General features: G+C 28.5%; 1 long non-coding RNA gene across 1 annotated transcript; it reads left to right on the forward strand.

Moving 5' to 3' along the window:
- Positions 1-4,429: 4,429 nt before the first annotated feature.
- On the forward strand, positions 4,430-5,754 carry LOC145328311 (uncharacterized). Its single transcript, XR_013882419.1, has 4 exons — positions 4,430-4,447; positions 4,632-4,710; positions 4,795-4,868; positions 5,398-5,754. It is a non-coding gene; the product is annotated as an uncharacterized LOC145328311 (long non-coding RNA).
- The last annotated feature ends 3,448 nt before the right edge of the window (positions 5,755-9,202 follow it).

Here is a 9,202-nt window from a genome sequence, read left to right on the forward strand (position 1 = left end):
AAAATGCTTTTTTTTATGTAAATACTATAGAAAGACTGCTATATTTTATGCTATATATTTGCAGCAAATGATATTTGTTTATTCTATTTAAACATTTTAATTCTTAAATATCATGCTTTCCACAGATTTAAAGAATTTTTCTTTTGTCACTATACCTGCATAAACAAAGCGGTATTTTGTTAATGATTTTATAAAATAAACCAAACTTTTTCATTACATTTTAGAGAAAGTTCAAAGATAAATATTATTAGAGATATATTACAAAAATATTTTCTAAGTATCAATTTTTTTGTTTTTATCTGCAAGCGAAGAAATAACTTATTTTCTCTTAGTTTAATTGATGCCCAGATTTTAACATTATTTTCATGTGGAAACACTCTCTGCATTTTAAACTGATTTTTTTCTAACTTAACTGAACTTTTAAGGCATAATTCTTTGAAATTTACTTAAAATATAAAAAAAGGTAAACGAAAATGCATTTTGAAAAATTAAATTCGCGATCACTTTAATATCAATACTCTTATATGAAGGCTGGCAAAAAAACTCCCTAAAATGTCATTTAAAGATTCTTAATTTTTTTTGTATTTGAAGCTGGATGCTTCAAATTTGGGGTATTTTGTCTACTTGTGGCAGTCTTTTAGCAGTTAGAGCATTGTCTTTACTGCAGGCTTCCTTTAAATACACAAATCAAAAGCGATTTCGCATTTTAAGGCTTCATTCAGGATTTTTTCCGATATCTGAGCCCTAATGCATTTTGCTCTTAAAAGTCGGACCCTTTTTCAAACCTAAATCTGTCGAGGGGGGGGGGGAGAGCGTTCAATGCCCCCCTCCCCCTATTATCTTATCTCCTATTAAGGATGGAAAGTTAAAAAAAATTGTGCATGTTTAATAAAGAATTTCCAACTATAAATTAGTCAGAGTCAAATTTCGTTTTTTTTTCACCATTTTATTTAAAAACCTTACTTAACAGACTCTAAACAGCTGCAATTTTCTTACTTTTTAAAGGGACTGTGAACGTAAATTTTTCTTATCTTAATATCAAATCTTAACATCATCTCATTTATAATATCTCACAGATTGAGCAAAACGCGCTTTTGTTTGCTTAAAAAACGGCTTTTTCCAACGATTTTTATAAGGTACAGGGAAAGGAAGAAATTTTCCGTATTATATAAAATGTGCATTAAATTGCTTTTTTCTCCCATTATAGCTAAAATTAAACTTTTTCACATAGTTCTAGATTTTTCCTTACGGTTAAGGTGACTTTTAACATAATCCTTGCTTTAAAACAATGTATAGTTACTTAGAAATTGATAAAATAAGCAATATTTTTTATTGAAAACCATAAAAATAACAAAGCCAGAAACAGATTTTTTATTATTATCCAATTAACTTTAGATGGCCCATCTCTCGCCCACCTTTAATTACAAATTTGTAAAAAATAAAGACGCAATATTTCTTTATGAACAGTCTGATAAAAGTGTAAACTAATTCTCTAAAGTGGGTTATTTATTGTCCAACACAATAAAAAAGGATATTATTATTTTAGATAACCTATGAGATTCAACCCTTTGTAGACAGTGAGGTATTTTTTTGTCAATAATACGAATTTAAAATAGGTCTTTATTACCTAATTACTACGTTATAAAAAAAACTAATTGGCAATTTTATAGCATAAAATAAATCCTTAACAGTAAGTAAATTGTTTCCACTATATATGACACGTTAAATATCCCTACAAACATTATAAGAAATATAAATGTTCAGATTTTCTCTGTTTTTTCCTTTTTTCCTCCCAAAATACCATAAAATCAAGGCATTATTCCTGGATATTTTTTGTTAATAGGACGTTTTTGGTTCATCAGTGTAGTGAAATGTGCTTAGAAAATGTTAAGATTTGATAATCAGATGAGAAATTTTTACGTTCACACTCCCTTTAAGCTAGAAGAACAATTTTTCAGAAAATGTTAATCTTTATGTAAATGTTATATTAGAAATTTCAAAACATAAATTATGGCGACGGCATATGTCATAGGAGCCTTTTAAAGATTTCTGGAGATCTTAAGGATCAGGACCTGCAGGATCATATATAGAACCTGAAATCAATTTGAATTTCATATAGTAATGTACTACTAGAGGATATTTTAGTATTTATAATTTATCATATTATTTATAATTTATAATTTATATTTATATTTATAATTATATTTAGTAATTTATAAATATATTGCCTTGTTTATATATAAAAAATATTTTTGCTCATTTATTCAAAAGTATGTAAGTATTATTATTTTATTGTAATATCTTTTGTATATATTGTATGAAAACTCTCCTTTTTTCAAGCGATTCTATTCGTTAACTTTCTATGATGAGCTTCCCTATTTGTCAATTTTTAGTGATTGACTAGTTACAATTCTTAAATAAACATCACGGGATTTTCTGGCTGAAAACTATAGAAAGCTGAATATTGTTAAAATCATTGTATTAATTAAATATTGTTAAAACATCATATTTTCTCTATGCAAAACATATTTACATATTATAACATTTTGAGCTCAGCAAGTCGAAATTTGTTTTTATTTCAGCCTCCGTTAGGATGGGTAAAACCAGCTCATTGTGTGACAGGCGAGGTAAGAAAATCAGTTTGTTTAAAAGTTTTTTTGTAATTTTAGTATTATCAAACAAAGAATTCGAATGAGGATTAATTTTGCCTTATTTATTATATTAGGTTGGAGACATTAAAAACGAACAAAGTTTAACATGTAAGTCAAGCACTGGATTAAATTGTGATTTTGAATCAGACCCGAATTGGAATGAATGTAAGCTTGTAGCTTATGAAGGTTATTCCTACAATATATTCCAGGTTAGTAAAATTTCAAATTTTTTTTATTGTTTAATATTTGCAATATCTTTTTATCTAGTGTTCGGTTCTTCCACCAATTCAAAAAAAATTTTTAATGCTTTCTTTCATTTCTATTGCCTTGGGGACTTATAGGTACCAAAAAAGTTTGTCAGTGTGTGTGACTGTGTATCTTCGTTATCAAAAAATCGTTCGTCACGGTAATAAAAAAACTATACTTTACTAAAAATAATTTAGAGACAAACTCTTTAATTCAGCTAATAAGAAGCTTTAATTTCCTCTTTAACTTAGGCGGTTATATCGTCAGATGACCAAATATATTTTGCACAAAGAAAGTGTATCAACTTTTTTTTTATGGCTAGCCGGTTCTTTTAGTAAGTAGTAGATGTAAAATTTTTCATAGAATTCAGATATGCAATCGGTTTTTTTGTAGACCTCTTATTTTTAAAGTAATTTAAGTTTTTTAAAAAAATAATTAAGTCGGTTTTAAGGTACTAAAACGCAACAAAATAAAAGAAGAAAATGGCCAGTAAGAACAAAAATAGTAAGATCTTTAATTTGACACCTTACTTTTAAAATTCTGTTGAGTAATTATTGAAAAAATCTATTTTTTTAACCTCGGTTTAATAAAAACTTTAGACCTAAATATTTTCTCAAACAGACATAAAAAACATGGGTTCATATATACCTTTAGAATCAGAAAAATATTACGAATCCATTGTAAGCAAAATTGAAAAAAAGTAAAAAAATATAAAAATGGCCAATTGTATTTTTTGTTCTGGCAACACTATCGTCTTCCCTTTTTTACCCCCTCTTTACCCCCTCTATACCCTCTTCCCATTTTTATACCCAATTCAAAAGTTAAGACGTTGCCTGTACAATATAATATGATATTTTCATATAATTCCTTTTATTGTAGTTTATATACTATATTGTAAACTTTTTTTTTCAATTTTGCTTACAATGGATTCGTAATATTTTTCTGATTCTAAAGGTATATATGAACCCATATTTTTTTACTTGTGAAATGATAAAATTGAGTTCAAAGTTTTAATCTCGTGGGTTTAAAAAAATCGATTTTTTCAATAATTACCTGACAGAATTGAAAAAGTAAGGTGTCAAATTAAAGATCTTACTATTTTTGTTCATAATGGCTATTTTCTTTCTTTTTTTTGTTGCATTTTAGTACCTTAAAATCGACTTAATTTTTTTTTTTAAACTTAAATTACTTAAAAAATAAGAGGTCTACAAAAAAACCGATTGCATATCTGAATTCTATGAAAAATTTTACATCTACTACTTACTAAAAGGACCGGCTAGCTATAAAAAAAAAGTTGATACAACTTCTTTATCTATAATTTGAAAGAATAATGTCTAAAATCCAATAGGACTAGAAGAATGATTCTTTTTTGTTAGTTTTTGGTGATTAAAGAGGGCAATATAATTTCTATATGTCATTACATGAAAAAACAGTATTTTTTTATTTTAAAAAAGCATCAGTTTTTATGAAAACTGTTCTTGTTAATTTTAAATAAAATATCCTTTACAGTTGGACCAAAAATTCTGAAAAGAATGCCCGAGACATTAAAAGTACAGAAACACTATGGAATTTAATTTTTAAAATAATTCTAGTGCAAGGATACCAATGGAACGTTTGCTGCCTGTGCAAATAACTGCAAGGTAAATACTTCCATGCAAATATGTTTTTTTTTTTATATTTTAAGAAATGATTTTTTATGATTATGTAAAATAAATATGGTTTATTCTTTTTTAGGGTGTTCATGCAAATTACATTGTGATAGGAGGAGCGGTTATAGGCTTAGCATCTGGTTTGGCAGGTTCCTCATTAGTAGGTAATGTTATTTATATAAATACCTACATAAAGAAATTCGCTACCGAGCCGTAATAAAAAAATTTATTTTTATGTTTTATTTTAGCGCCAACAGTAGGTGTGGGCGCTATTGGAGGTATCTTTGCTGCCAACGGAATGTGTCCTCCAGGACAGTGTAAGGTAAGGAAACTCGTTAAATATACCTAGTACATAATATAAAGTTGTATTATATTATAGAAGTAGCGGCTATGCTCTTAGAAGACCCCATCCCCCCTATTTTCTTATAAAATTCTGAAATAAATAAAATTTTGAAGGGAGGGCGCTTTTTTGGGAGGGGGGAGTTATCTTTCCCATACAGCGGTTGGCTACAGACATAAAAGGTCCCGGAATGATTTTAGACGAACTACCACTTCTATTTCAGTATTTAAAAAAAAAAGATTTTTATGGGAATCGTCTTTGGGGTGTGGTAGTACCCTTCCAAAAAAAAAAAATACTCTCCCTGGCCTTATGTTTCTTTGTAAGGGAGAATTGTATCGGTTCAGCGGTTAGTGAGACCTTAAGCTAAACACACAAAGACAAACATCCTGTTACTTTAAATAAAGAAAAACAAGAAAAGGGAATCTTTATAGGTATCGGCCATCTTATTCACTTTTATAAAATTTCACCTGTTTTTAATTTAAATCTTAAAGACAATAATGTTTATTTTCAGCCTCGAAATTCAAGCAAATGTTGTTCTATGGTGTTTGTTAGAAGAAGGTTAAGATGTCCAAGATCATGTTAGAAAAAACTCCTCAAAATTTATCAAAAATACAGAAAAAAATCCTCAAAATTTATCAAAAATACAGAAAAAAAATCCTCAAGATTTATCAAAAATACAGAAAAAAATCATCAAGATTTATCAAAAATACAGAAAAAAATCCTCAAGATTTATCAAAAATACAGAAAAAAATCCTCAAGATTTATCAAAAATACAGAAAAAAATCCTCAAGATTTATCAAAAATACAGAAAAAAAATCCTCAAGATTAATCAAAAATACAGAAAAAAAAACACCTCAGAATGAATGAATAATACAGAGAAAAATATTCTCAAGTTTAATCATAAATACAGAAAAAACTCCTCAAGATTAATCAAAAATAAAAAACCTCAAGATTAATCAAAAATACAGAAAAAAAAACCTCAGAATGAATGAATAATACAGAGATAAAAAAATCTCAAGATTAATCATAAATACAAAATCCTTAAGATTAATCAAAAATAAAAAAAACCTCATCAAGATTAATCAAAAATACAAAATACAAGTGTTACCTTATGTACTTTAACATTTTTATTGTAAAAATTTATATATTTTTAGAAGATCTATTTGTGTTTTTGTAATTTAAATAATCTCATAAGTAACAATCAAGGACCCAAATAGTAATACAAAATATGCCTCTTTTTTTCTTCAAATATGTAAATAACATTCAAAAAGATGTATATTTTGTTTTATATGACCTATAACTCTTCAGAAGAAAGATAAAGAACCTGAATAGTAATAATTAAAGAACCTCAATAGTAATATAAAGAAACCTCATAAATATGATGATTATTTCTACCTCTATATTTATGCTTATATCTACAAATAAATATTATAACTCTATTTGAATATTACTTTTGTACTCTTAAATACATATTACTTCCGCCGACTTATGACGTTTCACCTACTGTATAGACAACTAGTGGCTAGGCCACAAGAGGCCTCTAGGGGCACTGAAGGAGGGGGGTGGAGGAAGTCAACCCCCTTTACCCATCAAATTTAATTTGTAGTTATAAAAAGAAAAAGTTTTAAAAGAAAATGAATTGCATCGCGAGACTTTTTATTTTTATTTCTTTTCTATGGGTTATTTCTTAGCTATAAACTTTCTGAGGGCCTATCTGAAACTACACTGTAAAGGAGAACCATATCGGTAATGAAACACACAGAAAGATCATGTTACTTTATAAACATAGACAAATTAAAATCTATTAATCTTATCACCGAAGACGACTTTTGATAATCCTCAAAATAAAGTAACAATTTACTTTTTAGTTTAAATCTATAATAAAAAATTTGAAGTTGATAGGACAATTCTAACATGGCTAAATTAACGAAAAAAGCTATCCGTGACGGACGGACGGACGGACGGACGTACGGACGGACGGACGGACCGACCCTAATTATAGAAAAGCTTCGCTTTTAAAAATGGGTTATATAATTCAACTTTACCCTCCTCAAGTGCCCCTAGAGGCCTCTAGAGGCGTAGCCGCTAGAAGTATAATGTAGTAACACACATTAAGCTAAAATCAGGAGCGGGGCAAGGTTTAGACAAGGGGTTGTGCGAAGCGCACACAAAAATATTAAAACATCGGTTAAATCAAAAACGAAGGGGATGTACTACAGGCAACTAGAGGGGTGCTATTTTAAGGCCCTGGGTGTTCACACACATCAACAAACCCAAAAGTCTAAGAGATTGAATTTATGAGGGATAGGATTAGGAAGATTCATAAATTTGTCTAAAATAACAAGGATGACAAATTGACAATTTATTGTTAGAATTATTTACTTTTTAGCAATAATTTTTAGTTTCTTTAACTTCGATTTTAAATTTTCTTCGTAAACCAAGATTTTTTTTGTTACACAACGCTTCCTTAAGCAACCATATTTTTTAATGAATATGGTTACTAAAAAGAAAATCTATTAATTTTTCTATAAAAAAAAAACATATAGGATTATTACAAAAATGTAAGTGATTGTTTTATGCTAAATATTTTTAATAGATGCTACAAGAATCATATTAGCTTCTTATATTAGCTTTAAACTTTATTATAACAAGGATGACAACATCCATAAAAGCGAAGCGCTGAAACGGTAGGACAAACACTTATATAGTGTCAGAACTGAATAATCAGAATATAAATGTATAAGAGTCGATGCAAAATTGTAAGTAAATTTGTTGAAAAACTGCTTGATACAGAATAATGTTTATGGGCATACTTACATTTTTAGGACTTAATTATAGAGTTGCTTCGCTTATAATATTGTACTTTATTGTCCCAGGAATCAGTATACTAAAAATCAGATCAATCGGATAATTAAATCACATAAAAATTTGTTGTTAAAAAAGTAAAAAAAATCAACATGTTTAAAATGAACGTACGGACATTTTGGTGATGATTATAGAGTTGCTACGCTTTTTAAATCGCACCTAACTACTAGAGGAATCAGCAAGCAAAGTTTGAAATCGGTAGGACAATTCTAACATGCCTAAATTAACGGAAAAAACTATCTGTTACGGACGGACCCTAATTATAGAAAAGCTTCGCTTTTAAAAATAGCTTAAAATTTTTCTTTATTTGATTTAAATATTGCTGCATTATTTTTTTGTTTTAACAGAGAAAAATCCAAAAGGCGTCTCCTTTTATTAAAGAGTTCCAATTAAATAAATCTTTTCCTGTTTGGACGTTTAATATCAGTTATTAGTAGATTTAATCTCTGTAAATGTATAATGTATTGAATTTAATTGACACATGTTTAGTTTATATTAAACCTTTTAGAAGTTAATATTAAATTTAGATATACTTTGTTATATAAGTGTATGATATGATTTCAGGTATTTAAAATAAAAAAAATTCCTAATTTTTCTAAGCTAATATGGTTTTTACTATATACATAGGATCCAAAGCGTGCGAGCTTTTAGAAATAAATCCAGAACCAATTTATGACTGGTAAGTGTTCTTTTTAAAAGCGTAGTAACTTTATAATCATTACCAATTTTATAAGCGACGCAACTCTATTATCAAGTCCTAAAAATGTAAGTATGTCCATAAACATTATCTAGTATCAAGAAGTTTTTCAACAAATTTACTCACAATTTTGCTTTGACTCTTATACATTTATATTCTGGTTATTCAGTTCTGACACTCTACAAGTGTTAATGTCCTTTTGTCCTACAGTTTCAGAACTTCACCTTTATGGATGTTGTCATCCTTGTTGAAATATCAATCCCTGTAAACAAGCCAAAGATTAAAATATCCCTTTGAAAGTCCGATGTTATTTGGTATTGTGATTTTAGCCTAGTTTATACCAGGGCTCAACAGCCGTGACTTACAGTTAACTGGCGCGCGGCTGCCGAGCCCTCGTATATACTAATGTAACAAAATATTTTAGGCGACAATGGAAGGATCTCTCTGATATCAGTGAAGAAATAACAGACTCAGAAAATGAATATATTTCTCTTGGTAGTTCAAAAGAATTTTGAAAAACTATTGTACTCTTATTTATGATATAGGCATTAGATTAAAACACTAGAGGGAGAAAGGGTTAAATAATATCCCCATCGCAACCACCTTATGCAACCCTTCTATTGGGTCATTGAAAATCAACCTATGGTGTGGCTTATATTAACACAGCCAAGTAGCAGAAAATAATTTAGAAGCAGACGAAAGAGGTCTTTGAAAAGGGAGGCAGTTGTCTGTATATACATCTATACTATAGATC

Source organism: Acartia tonsa, chromosome 1 (assembly GCF_053477335.1).
Source record: "Acartia tonsa isolate MP-2025a chromosome 1, ASM5347733v1, whole genome shotgun sequence".
In the NCBI taxonomy this organism is placed as follows: domain Eukaryota; kingdom Metazoa; phylum Arthropoda; class Copepoda; order Calanoida; family Acartiidae; genus Acartia; species Acartia tonsa.